The sequence below is a fragment of the Misgurnus anguillicaudatus genome, chromosome 20 (assembly GCF_027580225.2).
Source record: "Misgurnus anguillicaudatus chromosome 20, ASM2758022v2, whole genome shotgun sequence".
NCBI lineage: Eukaryota > Metazoa > Chordata > Actinopteri > Cypriniformes > Cobitidae > Misgurnus > Misgurnus anguillicaudatus.
In genome coordinates this window covers 4,417,612-4,431,095 of record NC_073356.2, presented here as the reverse complement: position 1 = coordinate 4,431,095, position 13,484 = coordinate 4,417,612, and the positions used below count along the sequence as shown (strand labels likewise).

The 13,484-nt window shown below is 46.7% G+C and overlaps 26 non-coding genes across 26 annotated transcripts; 24 read left to right on the top strand and 2 right to left on the bottom strand.

The window, feature by feature from the left end:
* The first annotated feature begins 20 nt into the window (after positions 1-20).
* trnai-aau (transfer RNA isoleucine (anticodon AAU)) lies at positions 21-94 on the top strand. The gene has a single exon. It is a non-coding gene; the product is annotated as a tRNA-Ile (tRNA).
* Positions 95-337: 243 nt separating this feature from the next.
* On the top strand, positions 338-409 carry trnaq-cug (transfer RNA glutamine (anticodon CUG)). Its single transcript has one exon. It is a non-coding gene; the product is annotated as a tRNA-Gln (tRNA).
* A 562-nt stretch (positions 410-971) lies between these two features.
* Positions 972-1,044, bottom strand: trnaa-agc (transfer RNA alanine (anticodon AGC)). Its single transcript has one exon. It is a non-coding gene; the product is annotated as a tRNA-Ala (tRNA).
* Positions 1,045-1,140: 96 nt separating this feature from the next.
* Positions 1,141-1,212, top strand: trnap-agg (transfer RNA proline (anticodon AGG)). Its single transcript has one exon. It is a non-coding gene; the product is annotated as a tRNA-Pro (tRNA).
* Positions 1,213-2,572: 1,360 nt separating this feature from the next.
* trnap-ugg (transfer RNA proline (anticodon UGG)) lies at positions 2,573-2,644 on the top strand. The gene has a single exon. It is a non-coding gene; the product is annotated as a tRNA-Pro (tRNA).
* Positions 2,645-2,722: 78 nt separating this feature from the next.
* Positions 2,723-2,796, top strand: trnai-aau (transfer RNA isoleucine (anticodon AAU)). The gene has a single exon. It is a non-coding gene; the product is annotated as a tRNA-Ile (tRNA).
* Positions 2,797-2,877: 81 nt separating this feature from the next.
* Positions 2,878-2,950, top strand: trnaf-gaa (transfer RNA phenylalanine (anticodon GAA)). The gene has a single exon. It is a non-coding gene; the product is annotated as a tRNA-Phe (tRNA).
* A 96-nt stretch (positions 2,951-3,046) lies between these two features.
* Positions 3,047-3,118, top strand: trnaq-cug (transfer RNA glutamine (anticodon CUG)). The gene has a single exon. It is a non-coding gene; the product is annotated as a tRNA-Gln (tRNA).
* Positions 3,119-3,848: 730 nt separating this feature from the next.
* trnap-agg (transfer RNA proline (anticodon AGG)) lies at positions 3,849-3,920 on the top strand. The gene has a single exon. It is a non-coding gene; the product is annotated as a tRNA-Pro (tRNA).
* Positions 3,921-5,279: 1,359 nt separating this feature from the next.
* On the top strand, positions 5,280-5,351 carry trnap-ugg (transfer RNA proline (anticodon UGG)). Its single transcript has one exon. It is a non-coding gene; the product is annotated as a tRNA-Pro (tRNA).
* A 78-nt stretch (positions 5,352-5,429) lies between these two features.
* trnai-aau (transfer RNA isoleucine (anticodon AAU)) lies at positions 5,430-5,503 on the top strand. The gene has a single exon. It is a non-coding gene; the product is annotated as a tRNA-Ile (tRNA).
* Positions 5,504-5,584: 81 nt separating this feature from the next.
* Positions 5,585-5,657, top strand: trnaf-gaa (transfer RNA phenylalanine (anticodon GAA)). The gene has a single exon. It is a non-coding gene; the product is annotated as a tRNA-Phe (tRNA).
* Positions 5,658-5,753: 96 nt separating this feature from the next.
* trnaq-cug (transfer RNA glutamine (anticodon CUG)) lies at positions 5,754-5,825 on the top strand. Its single transcript has one exon. It is a non-coding gene; the product is annotated as a tRNA-Gln (tRNA).
* A 731-nt stretch (positions 5,826-6,556) lies between these two features.
* Positions 6,557-6,628, top strand: trnap-agg (transfer RNA proline (anticodon AGG)). Its single transcript has one exon. It is a non-coding gene; the product is annotated as a tRNA-Pro (tRNA).
* A 1,357-nt stretch (positions 6,629-7,985) lies between these two features.
* trnap-ugg (transfer RNA proline (anticodon UGG)) lies at positions 7,986-8,057 on the top strand. The gene has a single exon. It is a non-coding gene; the product is annotated as a tRNA-Pro (tRNA).
* Positions 8,058-8,135: 78 nt separating this feature from the next.
* On the top strand, positions 8,136-8,209 carry trnai-aau (transfer RNA isoleucine (anticodon AAU)). The gene has a single exon. It is a non-coding gene; the product is annotated as a tRNA-Ile (tRNA).
* An 81-nt stretch (positions 8,210-8,290) lies between these two features.
* trnaf-gaa (transfer RNA phenylalanine (anticodon GAA)) lies at positions 8,291-8,363 on the top strand. Its single transcript has one exon. It is a non-coding gene; the product is annotated as a tRNA-Phe (tRNA).
* Positions 8,364-8,459: 96 nt separating this feature from the next.
* On the top strand, positions 8,460-8,531 carry trnaq-cug (transfer RNA glutamine (anticodon CUG)). The gene has a single exon. It is a non-coding gene; the product is annotated as a tRNA-Gln (tRNA).
* A 731-nt stretch (positions 8,532-9,262) lies between these two features.
* trnap-agg (transfer RNA proline (anticodon AGG)) lies at positions 9,263-9,334 on the top strand. The gene has a single exon. It is a non-coding gene; the product is annotated as a tRNA-Pro (tRNA).
* Positions 9,335-10,691: 1,357 nt separating this feature from the next.
* On the top strand, positions 10,692-10,763 carry trnap-ugg (transfer RNA proline (anticodon UGG)). The gene has a single exon. It is a non-coding gene; the product is annotated as a tRNA-Pro (tRNA).
* Positions 10,764-10,841: 78 nt separating this feature from the next.
* trnai-aau (transfer RNA isoleucine (anticodon AAU)) lies at positions 10,842-10,915 on the top strand. The gene has a single exon. It is a non-coding gene; the product is annotated as a tRNA-Ile (tRNA).
* Positions 10,916-10,996: 81 nt separating this feature from the next.
* Positions 10,997-11,069, top strand: trnaf-gaa (transfer RNA phenylalanine (anticodon GAA)). The gene has a single exon. It is a non-coding gene; the product is annotated as a tRNA-Phe (tRNA).
* Positions 11,070-11,165: 96 nt separating this feature from the next.
* On the top strand, positions 11,166-11,237 carry trnaq-cug (transfer RNA glutamine (anticodon CUG)). The gene has a single exon. It is a non-coding gene; the product is annotated as a tRNA-Gln (tRNA).
* Positions 11,238-11,799: 562 nt separating this feature from the next.
* trnaa-agc (transfer RNA alanine (anticodon AGC)) lies at positions 11,800-11,872 on the bottom strand. The gene has a single exon. It is a non-coding gene; the product is annotated as a tRNA-Ala (tRNA).
* Positions 11,873-11,968: 96 nt separating this feature from the next.
* Positions 11,969-12,040, top strand: trnap-agg (transfer RNA proline (anticodon AGG)). Its single transcript has one exon. It is a non-coding gene; the product is annotated as a tRNA-Pro (tRNA).
* A 1,359-nt stretch (positions 12,041-13,399) lies between these two features.
* trnap-ugg (transfer RNA proline (anticodon UGG)) lies at positions 13,400-13,471 on the top strand. Its single transcript has one exon. It is a non-coding gene; the product is annotated as a tRNA-Pro (tRNA).
* The last annotated feature ends 13 nt before the right edge of the window (positions 13,472-13,484 follow it).

Below are 13,484 nucleotides of genomic sequence, written 5' to 3'. Positions count from 1 at the left end.
AGAGACTGGTGCCTCTCCGTGGCCGGTTAGCTCAGTTGGTTAGAGCGTGGTGCTAATAACGCCAAGGTCGCGGGTTCGATCCCCGTACGGGCCAAGGTTTCTCTGCGCCTCCTTTTGCCGACTGCTATATTTGCTGTGATTTGTCATGAAAATTCCTGCCGGGAGCATTTTTGTGGCCGAAATAGCTCAGTTGGGAGAGCGTTAGACTGAAGATCTAAAGGTCCCTGGTTCGGTTTCGGCATTGAGGGCAGCCTTTTGAGAGTTTGTTTAACCGAAGGTCCCTATCCGAGTGGCCTTTTCTCCGTGACCCGGCGGGTCAGGCCCTAACGCAAAGAGTGGTTCCATGGTGTAATGGTTAGCACTCTGGACTCTGAATCCAGCGATCCGAGTTCAAATCTCGGTGGGACCTGTAAGACTTTTTGGGTATCCAAGGGAACAGTGTTTGTTACCCCAAAACAATCCCCCTGCCCTTTAAGCCTTTTTACCAGAGCACTCAGGCTCTAGACAAAAATGAGTTAATTCAAGCAACATTGAGCACTTTTTCTGGTCACCCTGGCGGTGGGCCAACAACTCACAAGTCGCAAAATTTCAGCAAACACAAGGACATTACAAGGAAGCAAATTAAACATGTACGAAAACATAGAATAAATGAAAAATGCATTGACGTTTAGGACAAAGAAAACACACAGCTCATGTGTACAGGCCAAAGGAAACACACAGCTCTTGTGTACAATCTGACAATGAAATGCATTAAAAAGACTTACCAGAAATGACACGAAGACAAATGAACATTGAAAGAAAATGATTCCAATTTTAAATGGCAACAAAATGCTCTTGGAGTGTTAAGCTCCTGCTCCATGTTGCTTTGTGAAAAAACATCCGTATCGGAGACGTTCATGTGTGGACCCAATGTGAAGCTTCACGCTTCCGGTGTGTGACATCAGAGCAATTAACAACAAACCACAATCACGTGGAGAATGCGGGCATCGATCCCGCTACCTCTCGCATGCTAAGCGAGCGCTCTACCATTTGAGCTAATTCCCCTTACATCCGTCTAATGAATGCTTTGGCTTGTTGGAAGCTGGCTGCTATGTGGTGGGAAAATGTTTCCCAGGGGGGCGGGGGTGACACGCTTTGAGTGGCTCGTTGGTCTAGGGGTATGATTCTCGCTTAGGGTGCGAGAGGTCCCGGGTTCAAATCCCGGACGAGCCCCTCTTTAGACTCGTCCCTCGGAGCTTTAACCCACAACGCCGCTTTGTATGGCAATATTGGCAGGAAAGGAATGGAATGTCAACGAGAAACCCGCAAAGGACGTCAGGGACCTCTCAGCGACACCTCCGCCTTTGGTCTTGTCAGGTCGAAACCGTGTCCGAGGTTGTCCTTTGTTTGTTAACCCCTAGACGATCCCCCTACCCTTTAAGCTTTCTACCGGAGGGCTTGCTGTTTTAACAAGCGATGAGTTGATTTCAAACAACACAATTGACTCAACCCGAAAAATGACCCAGGCTATTTGTCCTACTCCCTCCTGGCCGGGAAAGGCACATCATCCTGGCCACTGGGTAGGTACCCTGAGGTGCCTGGAGCTATGAGACTTAAATATACAACCAGGCTAGTGATGCATGGTGTCCAGTTTAGTTACCGGATGATTTATCAGAATTTTCTCCTAAAATCTAAGATCAACACTTGGAAAATGCGATAAGGACATGGCTTCTAAGATGTTACTTGACGTTAAAACTACACTAAGTGTTGGGATGCCCCTTTTAATAAAGATGTTTGGGGCGAAACAGTTGCCACCCCAAACAGAGCACAGCTGCCTCACAGCAACAAGGTCCCCTGTTCAAGCCCTGGCTGGGTCAGGAGGTCTTTCTGTTTGGGGTGTACATGTTCTCCTTCAGTCAGCATGGAATTACTCTGGGCACTGTGTTATTTGGTTTCCTTAAACAGTCCAAAAACAACAGACACGTTGATCTATACACACACACACACAAACCGAGGGAAGGGCAATTTGACATCTCCAATTCACCTAACCCGCATTTCTGACTTTTTTTTTAAAAAACAGTTCTCGCCATGAATATAGCCATAGATGCTGAACTGGCTTTAAAAATAAATGAACATATTTATCTATTCCAGTTTCTCCAATCAAAACAAATATTAATGCTATGCCTTACAGACCATGTCAAATAATTTTGTTTCCGTCTATGTTGCGACAGTTTTGCAAAGGACTTTTTCTGTGCTGAAATGACTGTGACCCTGTGAACAAATCATTGATGGGTTTGGGTGATGAGTGTTTTGCTCAGAGCCTGTAATCCATAACAAAGGTGTTCAGCTGGGTTCAGGTCCGAGATTTATGCAGACCAGTCGAGTTCTCTCACACCATTTCAAATATTAAGCAATAAGCATGTACTTATATCGATAAGTGCTTATTTTGACACCAGCCCAACACTAGGGCTCATTGTGGCTAAACAGAGGAGCAGGACCAAACAGGCCCATCCCAAGGAACTGCTTGAGGAAGCTGGTGACTGTGTTGTGGTCACATGTCTCTCGGTGGCACGGCAAAAAGACAGCACGGCTTGGCTCGTTGGTCTAGGGGTATGATTCTCGCTTTGGGTGCGAGAGGTCCCGGGTTCAAATCCCGGACGAGCCCTTGTTTAGCTTTGCTTCTTGATGCTGCTACACTGTGGAACATTCATGTCAGTCTTGGCAGAGACTGGTGCCTTTCCGTGGCCGGTTAGCTCAGTTGGTTAGAGCGTGGTGCTAATAACGCCAAGGTCGCGGGTTCGATCCCCGTACGGGCCAAGGTTTCTCTGCGCCTCCTTTTGCCGACTGCTATATTTGCTGTGATTTGTCATGAAAATTCCTGCCGGGAGCATTTTTGTGGCCGAAATAGCTCAGTTGGGAGAGCGTTAGACTGAAGATCTAAAGGTCCCTGGTTCGATCCCGGGTTTCGGCATTGAGGGCAGCCTTTTGAGAGTTTTTTTAACCTAAGGTCCCTGTCCGAGTGGCCTTTTCTCCGTGACCCGGCGGGTCAGGCCCTAACGCAAAGAGTGGTTCCATGGTGTAATGGTTAGCACTCTGGACTCTGAATCCAGCGATCCGAGTTCAAATCTCGGTGGGACCTGTAAGACTTTTTGGGTATCCAAGGGAACAGTGTTTGTTACCCCAAAACAATCCCCCTGCCCTTTAAGCCTTTTTACCAGAGCACTCAGGCTCTAGACAAAAATGAGTTAATTCAAGCAACATTGAGCACTTTTTCTGGTCACCCTGGCGGTGGGCCAACAACTCACAAGTCGCAAAATTTCAGCAAACACAAGGACATTACAAGGAAGCAAATTAAACATGTACGAAAACATAGAATAAATGAAAAATGCATTGACGTTTAGGACAAAGAAAACGCACAGCTCATGTGTACAGGCCAAAGGAAACACACAGCTCTTGTGTACAATCTGACAATGAAATGCATTAAAAAGACTTACCAGAAATGACACGAAGACAAATGAACATTGAAAGAAAATGATTCCAATTTTAAATGGCAACAAAATGCTCTTGGAGTGTTAAGCTCCTGCTCCATGTGCTTTGTGAAAAAACATCCGTATGGGAGACGTTCATGTGTGGACCCAATGTGAAGCTTCACGCTTCCGGTGTGTGACATCAGAGCAATTAACAACAAACCACAATCACGTGGAGAATGCGGGCATCGATCACGCTACCTCTCGCATGCTAAGCGAGCGCTCTACCATTTGAGCTAATTCCCCTTACATCCGTCTAATGAATGCTTTGGCTTGTTGGAAGCTGGCTGCTATGTGGTGGGAAAATGTTTCCCAGGGGGGCGGGGGTGACACGCTTTGAGTGGCTCGTTGGTCTAGGGGTATGATTCTCGCTTAGGGTGCGAGAGGTCCCGGGTTCAAATCCCGGACGAGCCCCTCTTTAGACTCGTCCCTCGGAGCTTTAACCCACAACGCCACTTTGTATGGCAATATTGGCAGGAAAGGAATGGAATGTCAACGAGAAACCCGCAAAGGACGTCAGGGACCTCTCAGCGACACCTCCGCCTTTGGTCTTGTCAGGTCGAAACCGTGTCCGAGGTTGTCTTTTGTTTGTTAACCCCTAGACGATCCCCCTACCCTTTAAGCTTTCTACCGGAGGGCTTGCTGTTTTAACAAGCGATGAGTTGATTTCAAACAACACAATTGACTCAACCCGAAAAATGACCCAGGCTATTTGTCCTACTCCCTCCTGGCCGGGAAAGGCACATCATCCTGGCCACTGGGTAGGTACCCTGAGGTGCCTGGAGCTATGAGACTTAAATATACAACCAGGCTAGTGATGCATGGTGTCCAGTTTAGTTACCGGATGATTTATCAGAATTTTCTCCTAAAATCTAAGATCAACACTTGGAAAATGCGATAAGGACATGGCTTCTAAGATGTTACTTGACGTTAAAACTACACTAAGTGTTGGGATGCCCCTTTTAATAAAGATGTTTGGGGCGAAACAGTTGCCACCCCAAACAGAGCACAGCTGCCTCACAGCAACAAGGTCCCCTGTTCAAGCCCTGGCTGGGTCAGGAGGCCTTTCTGTTTGGGGTGTACATGTTCTCCTTCAGTCAGCATGGAATTACTCTGGGCACTGTGTTATTTGGTTTCCTTAAACAGTCCAAAAACAACAGACACGTTGATCTATACACACACACACACACAAACCGAGGGAAGGGCAATTTGACATCTCCAATTCACCTAACCCGCATTTCTGACTTTGCCAAAAACCAGTTCTCGCCATGAATATAGCCATAGATGCTGAACTGGCTTTAAAAATAAATGAACATATTTATCTATTCCAGTTTCTCCAATCAAAACAAATATTAATGCTATGCCTTACAGACCATGCCAAATAATTTTGTTTCCGTCTATGTTGCGACAGTTTTGCAAAGGACTTTTTCTGTGCTGAAATGACTGTGACCCTGTGAACAAATCATTGATGGGTTTGGGTGATGAGTGTTTTGCTCAGAGCCTGTAATCCATAACAAAGGTGTTCAGCTGGGTTCAGGTTCGAGATTTATGCAGACCAGTCGAGTTCTCTCACACCATTTCAAATATTAAGCAATAAGCATGTACTTATATCGATAAGTGCTTATTTTGACACCAGCCCAACACTAGGGCTCATTGTGGCTAAACAGAGGCGCAGGACCAAACAGGCCCATCCCAAGGAACTGCTTGAGGAAGCTGGTGACTGTGTTGTGGTCACATGTCTCTCGGTGGCACGGCAAAAAGACAGCACGTCTTGGCTCGTTGGTCTAGGGGTATGATTCTCGCTTTGGGTGCGAGAGGTCCCGGGTTCAATACCCGGACGAGCCCTTGTTTAGCTTTGCTTCTTGATGCTGCTACACTGTGGAACATTCATGTCAGTCTTGGCAGAGACTGGTGCCTTTCCGTGGCCGGTTAGCTCAGTTGGTTAGAGCGTGGTGCTAATAACGCCAAGGTCGCGGGTTCGATCCCCGTACGGGCCAAGGTTTCTCTGCGCCTCCTTTTGCCGACTGCTATATTTGCTGTGATTTGTCATGAAAATTCCTGCCGGGAGAATTTTTGTGGCCGAAATAGCTCAGTTGGGAGAGCGTTAGACTGAAGATCTAAAGGTCCCTGGTTCGATCCCGGGTTTCGGCATTGAGGGCAGCCTTTTGAGAGTTTTTTTAACCTAAGGTCCCTGTCCGAGTGGCCTTTTCTCCGTGACCCGGCGGGTCAGGCCCTAACGCAAAGAGTGGTTCCATGGTGTAATGGTTAGCACTCTGGACTCTGAATCCAGCGATCCGAGTTCAAATCTCGGTGGGACCTGTAAGACTTTTTGGGTATCCAAGGGAACAGTGTTTGTTACCCCAAAACAATCCCCCTGCCCTTTAAGCCTTTTTACCAGAGCACTCAGGCTCTAGACAAAAATGAGTTAATTCAAGCAACATTGAGCACTTTTTCTGGTCACCCTGGCGGTGGGCCAACAACTCACAAGTCGCAAAATTTCAGCAAACACAAGGACATTACAAGGAAGCAAATAAAACATGTACGAAAACATAGAATAAATGAAAAATGCATTGACGTTTAGGACAAAGAAAACGCACAGCTCATGTGTACAGGCCAAAGGAAACACACAGCTCTTGTGTACAATCTGACAATGAAATGCATTAAAAAGACTTACCAGAAATGACACGAAGACAAATGAACATTGAAAGAAAATGATTCCAATTTTAAATGGCAACAAAATGCTCTTGGAGTGTTAAGCTCCTGCTCCATGTTGCTTTGTGAAAAAACATCCGTATGGGAGACGTTCATGTGTGGACCCAATGTGAAGCTTCACGCTTCCGGTGTGTGACATCAGAGCAATTAACAACAAACCACAATCACGTGGAGAATGCGGGCATCGATCACGCTAACTCTCGCATGCTAAGCGAGCGCTCTACCATTTGAGCTAATTCCCCTTACATCCGTCTAATGAATGCTTTGGCTTGTTGGAAGCTGGCTGCTATGTGGTGGGAAAATGTTTCCCAGGGGGGCGGGGGTGACACGCTTTGAGTGGCTCGTTGGTCTAGGGGTATGATTCTCGCTTAGGGTGCGAGAGGTCCCGGGTTAAAATCCCGGACGAGCCCCTCTTTAGACTCGTCCCTCGGAGCTTTAACCCACAACGCCGCTTTGTATGGCAATATTGGCAGGAAAGGAATGGAATGTCAACGAGAAACCCGCAAAGGACGTCAGGGACCTCTCAGCGACACCTCCGCCTTTGGTCTTGTCAGGTCGAAACCGTGTCCGAGGTTGTCTTTTGTTTGTTAACCCCTAGACGATCCCCCTACCCTTTAAGCTTTCTACCGGAGGGCTTGCTGTTTTAACAAGCGATGAGTTGATTTCAAACAACACAATTGACTCAACCCGAAAAATGACCCAGGCTATTTGTCCTACTCCCTCCTGGCCGGGAAAGGCACATCATCCTGGCCACTGGGTAGGTACCCTGAGGTGCCTGGAGCTATGAGACTTAAATATACAACCAGGCTAGTCATGCATGGTGTCCAGTTTAGTTACCGGATGATTTATCAGAATTTTCTCCTAAAATCTAAGATCAACACTTGGAAAATGCGATAAGGACATGGCTTCTAAGATGTTACTTGACGTTAAAACTACACTAAGTGTTGGGATGCCCCTTTTAATAAAGATGTTTGGGGCGAAACAGTTGCCACCCCAAACAGAGCACAGCTGCCTCACAGCAACAAGGTCCCCTGTTCAAGCCCTGGCTGGGTCAGGAGGCCTTTCTGTTTGGGGTGTACATGTTCTCCTTCAGTCAGCATGGAATTACTCTGGGCACTGTGTTATTTGGTTTCCTTAAACAGTCCAAAAACAACAGACACGTTGATCTATACACACACACACACAAACCGAGGGAAGGGCAATTTGACATCTCCAATTCACCTAACCCGCATTTCTGACTTTGCCAAAAAACAGTTCTCGCCATGAATATAGCCATAGATGCTGAACTGGCTTTAAAAATAAATGAACATATTTATCTATTCCAGTTTCTCCAATCAAAACAAATATTAATGCTATGCCTTACAGACCATGTCAAATAATTTTGTTTCCGTCTATGTTGCGACAGTTTTGCAAAGGACTTTTTCTGTGCTGAAATGACTGTGACCCTGTGAACAAATCATTGATGGGTTTGGGTGATGAGTGTTTTGCTCAGAGCCTGTAATCCATAACAAAGGTGTTCAGCTGGGTTCAGGTCCGAGATTTATGCAGACCAGTCGAGTTCTCTCACACCATTTCAAATATTAAGCAATAAGCATGTACTTATATCGATAAGTGCTTATTTTGACACCAGCCCAACACTAGGGCTCATTGTGGCTAAACAGAGAAGCAGGACCAAACAGGCCCATCCCAAGGAACTGCTTGAGGAAGCTGGTGACTGTGTTGTGGTCACATGTCTCTCGGTGGCACGGCAAAAAGACAGCACGGCTTGGCTCGTTGGTCTAGGGGTATGATTCTCGCTTTGGGTGCGAGAGGTCCCGGGTTCAAATCCCGGACGAGCCCTTGTTTAGCTTTGCTTCTTGATGCTGCTACACTGTGGAACATTCATGTCAGTCTTGGCAGAGACTGGTGCCTTTCCGTGGCCGGTTAGCTCAGTTGGTTAGAGCGTGGTGCTAATAACGCCAAGGTCGCGGGTTCGATCCCCGTACGGGCCAAGGTTTCTCTGCGCCTCCTTTTGCCGACTGCTATATTTGCTGTGATTTGTCATGAAAATTCCTGCCGGGAGCATTTTTGTGGCCGAAATAGCTCAGTTGGGAGAGCGTTAGACTGAAGATCTAAAGGTCCCTGGTTCGATCCCGGGTTTCGGCATTGAGGGCAGCCTTTTGAGAGTTTTTTTAACCTAAGGTCCCTGTCCGAGTGGCCTTTTCTCCGTGACCCGGCGGGTCAGGCCCTAACGCAAAGAGTGGTTCCATGGTGTAATGGTTAGCACTCTGGACTCTGAATCCAGCGATCCGAGTTCAAATCTCGGTGGGACCTGTAAGACTTTTTGGGTATCCAAGGGAACAGTGTTTGTTACCCCAAAACAATCCCCCTGCCCTTTAAGCCTTTTTACCAGAGCACTCAGGCTCTAGACAAAAATGAGTTAATTCAAGCAACATTGAGCACTTTTTCTGGTCACCCTGGCGGTGGGCCAACAACTCACAAGTCGCAAAATTTCAGCAAACACAAGGACATTACAAGGAAGCAAATTAAACATGTACGAAAACATAGAATAAATGAAAAATGCATTGACGTTTAGGACAAAGAAAACGCACAGCTCATGTGTACAGGCCAAAGGAAACACACAGCTCTTGTGTACAATCTGACAATGAAATGCATTAAAAAGACTTACCAGAAATGACACGAAGACAAATGAACATTGAAAGAAAATGATTCCAATTTTAAATGGCAACAAAATGCTCTTGGAGTGTTAAGCTCCTGCTCCATGTTGCTTTGTGAAAAAACATCCGTATGGGAGACGTTCATGTGTGGCCCCAATGTGAAGCTTCACGCTTCCGGTGTGTGACATCAGAGCAATTAACAACAAACCACAATCACGTGGAGAATGCGGGCATCGATCACGCTACCTCTCGCATGCTAAGCGAGCGCTCTACCATTTGAGCTAATTTCCCTTACATCCGTCTAATGAATGCTTTGGCTTGTTGGAAGCTGGCTGCTATGTGGTGGGAAAATGTTTCCCAGGGGGGCGGGGGTGACACGCTTTGAGTGGCTCGTTGGTCTAGGGGTATGATTCTCGCTTAGGGTGCGAGAGGTCCCGGGTTCAAATCCCGGACGAGCCCCTCTTTAGACTCGTCCCTCGGAGCTTTAACCCACAACGCCGCTTTGTATGGCAATATTGGCAGGAAAGGAATGGAATGTCAACGAGAAACCCGCAAAGGACGTCAGGGACCTCTCAGCGACACCTCCGCCTTTGGTCTTGTCAGGTCGAAACCGTGTCCGAGGTTGTCTTTTGTTTGTTAACCCCTAGACGATCCCCCTACCCTTTAAGCTTTCTACCGGAGGGCTTGCTGTTTTAACAAGCGATGAGTTGATTTCAAACAACACAATTGACTCAACCCGAAAAATGACCCAGGCTATTTGTCCTACTCCCTCCTGGCCGGGAAAGGCACATCATCCTGGCCACTGGGTAGGTACCCTGAGGTGCCTGGAGCTATGAGACTTAAATATACAACCAGGCTAGTCATGCATGGTGTCCAGTTTAGTTACCGGATGATTTATCAGAATTTTCTCCTAAAATCTAAGATCAACACTTGGAAAATGCGATAAGGACATGGCTTCTAAGATGTTACTTGACGTTAAAACTACACTAAGTGTTGGGATGCCCCTTTTAATAAAGATGTTTGGGGCGAAACAGTTGCCACCCCAAACAGAGCACAGCTGCCTCACAGCAACAAGGTCCCCTGTTCAAGCCCTGGCTGGGTCAGGAGGCCTTTCTGTTTGGGGTGTACATGTTCTCCTTCAGTCAGCATGGAATTACTCTGGGCACTGTGTTATTTGGTTTCCTTAAACAGTCCAAAAACAACAGACACGTTGATCTATACACACACACACACAAACCGAGGGAAGGGCAATTTGACATCTCCAATTCACCTAACCCGCATTTCTGACTTTGCCAAAAACCAGTTCTCGCCATGAATATAGCCATAGATGCTGAACTGGCTTTAAAAATAAATGAACATATTTATCTATTCCAGTTTCTCCAATCAAAACAAATATTAATGCTATGCCTTACAGACCATGTCAAATAATTTTGTTTCCGTCTATGTTGCAACAGTTTTGCAAAGGACTTTTTCTGTGCTGAAATGACTGTGACCCTGTGAACAAATCATTGATGGGTTTGGGTGATGAGTGTTTTGCTCAGAGCCTGTAATCCATAACAAAGGTGTTCAGCTGGGTTCAGGTCCGAGATTTATGCAGACCAGTCGAGTTCTCTCACACCATTTCAAATATTAAGCAATAAGCATGTACTTATATCGATAAGTGCTTATTTTGACACCAGCCCAACACTAGGGCTCATTGTGGCTAAACAGAGGAGCAGGACCAAACAGGCCCATCCCAAGGAACTGCTTGAGGAAGCTGGTGACTGTGTTGTGGTCACATGTCTCTCGGTGGCACGGCAAAAAGACAGCACGGCTTGGCTCGTTGGTCTAGGGGTATGATTCTCGCTTTGGGTGCGAGAGGTCCCGGGTTCAAATCCCGGACGAGCCCTTGTTTAGCTTTGCTTCTTGATGCTGCTACACTGTGGAACATTCATGTCAGTCTTGGCAGAGACTGGTGCCTTTCCGTGGCCGGTTAGCTCAGTTGGTTAGAGCGTGGTGCTAATAACGCCAAGGTCGCGGGTTCGATCCCCGTACGGGCCAAGGTTTCTCTGCGCCTCCTTTTGCCGACCGCTATATTTGCTGTGATTTGTCATGAAAATTCCTGCCGGGAACATTTTTGTGGCCGAAATAGCTCAGTTGGGAGAGCGTTAGACTGAAGATCTAAAGGTCCCTGGTTCGATCCCGGGTTTCGGCATTGAGGGCAGCCTTTTGAGAGTTTTTTTAACCTAAGGTCCCTGTCCGAGTGGCCTTTTCTCCGTGACCCGGCGGGTCAGGCCCTAACGCAAAGAGTGGTTCCATGGTGTAATGGTTAGCACTCTGGACTCTGAATCCAGCGATCCGAGTTCAAATCTCGGTGGGACCTGTAAGACTTTTTGGGTATCCAAGGGAACAGTGTTTGTTACCCCAAAACAATCCCCCTGCCCTTTAAGCCTTTTTACCAGAGCACTCAGGCTCTAGACAAAAATGAGTTAATTCAAGCAACATTGAGCACTTTTTCTGGTCACCCTGGCGGTGGGCCAACAACTCACAAGTCGCAAAATTTCAGCAAACACAAGGACATTACAAGGAAGCAAATTAAACATGTACGAAAACATAGAATAAATGAAAAATGCATTGACGTTTAGGACAAAGAAAACGCACAGCTCATGTGTACAGGCCAAAGGAAACACACAGCTCTTGTGTACAATCTGACAATGAAATGCATTAAAAAGACTTACCAGAAATGACACGAAGACAAATGAACATTGAAAGAAAATGATTCCAATTTTAAATGGCAACAAAATGCTCTTGGAGTGTTAAGCTCCTGCTCCATGTTGCTTTGTGAAAAAACATCCGTATCGGAGACGTTCATGTGTGGACCCAATGTGAAGCTTCACGCTTCCGGTGTGTGACATCAGAGCAATTAACAACAAACCACAATCACGTGGAGAATGCGGGCATCGATCCCGCTACCTCTCGCATGCTAAGCGAGCGCTCTACCATTTGAGCTAATTCCCCTTACATCCGTCTAATGAATGCTTTGGCTTGTTGCAAGCTGGCTGCTATGTGGTGGGAAAATGTTTCCCAGGGGGGCGGGGGTGACACGCTTTGAGTGGCTCGTTGGTCTAGGGGTATGATTCTCGCTTAGGGTGCGAGAGGTCCTGGGTTCAAATCCCGGACGAGCCCCTCTTTAGACTCGTCCCTCGGAGCTTTAACCCACAACGCCGCTTTGTATGGCAATATTGGCAGGAAAGGAATGGAATGTCAACGAGAAACCCGCAAAGGACGTCAGGGACCTCTCAGCGACACCTCCGCCTTTGGTCTTGTCAGGTCGAAACCGTGTCCGAGGTTGTCTTTTGTTTGTTAACCCCTAGACGATCCCCCTACCCTTTAAGCTTTCTACCGGAGGGCTTGCTGTTTTAACAAGCGATGAGTTGATTTCAAACAACACAATTGACTCAACCCGAAAAATGACCCAGGCTATTTGTCCTACTCCCTCCTGGCCGGGAAAGGCACATCATCCTGGCCACTGGGTAGGTACCCTGAGGTGCCTGGAGCTATGAGACTTAAATATACAACCAGGCTAGTCATGCATGGTGTCCAGTTTAGTTACCGGATGATTTATCAGAATTTTCTCCTAAAATCTAAGATCAACACTTGGAAAATGCGATAAGGACATGGCTTCTAAGATGTTACTTGACGTTAAAACTACACTAAGTGTTGGGATGCCCCTTTTAATAAAGATGTTTGGGGCGAAACAGTTGCCACCCCAAACAGAGCACAGCTGCCTCACAGCAACAAGGTCCCCTGTTCAAGCCCTGGCTGGGTCAGGAGGCCTTTCTGTTTGGGGTGTACATGTTCTCCTTCAGTCAGCATGGAATTACTCTGGGCACTGTGTTATTTGGTTTCCTTAAACAGTCCAAAAACAACAGACACGTTGATCTATACACACACACACACACAAACCGAGGGAAGGGCAATTTGACATCTCCAATTCACCTAACCCGCATTTCTGACTTTGCCAAAAACCAGTTCTCGCCATGAATATAGCCATAGATGCTGAACTGGCTTTAAAAATAAATGAACATATTTATCTATTCCAGTTTCTCCAATCAAAACAAATATTAATGCTATGCCTTACAGACCATGCCAAATAATTTTGTTTCCGTCTATGTTGCGACAGTTTTGCAAAGGACTTTTTCTGTGCTGAAATGACTGTGACCCTGTGAACAAATCATTGATGGGTTTGGGTGATGAGTGTTTTGCTCAGAGCCTGTAATCCATAACAAAGGTGTTCAGCTGGGTTCAGGTCCGAGATTTATGCAGACCAGTCGAGTTCTCTCACACCATTTCAAATATTAAGCAATAAGCATGTACTTATATCGATAAGTGCTTATTTTGACACCAGCCCAACACTAGGGCTCATTGTGGCTAAACAGAGGAGCAGGACCAAACAGGCCCATCCCAAGGAACTGCTTGAGGAAGCTGGTGACTGTGTTGTGGTCACATGTCTCTCGGTGGCACGGCAAAAAGACAGCACGGCTTGGCTCGTTGGTCTAGGGGTATGATTCTCGCTTTGGGTGCGAGAGGTCCCGGGTTCAAATCCCGGACGAGCCCTTGTTTAGCTTTG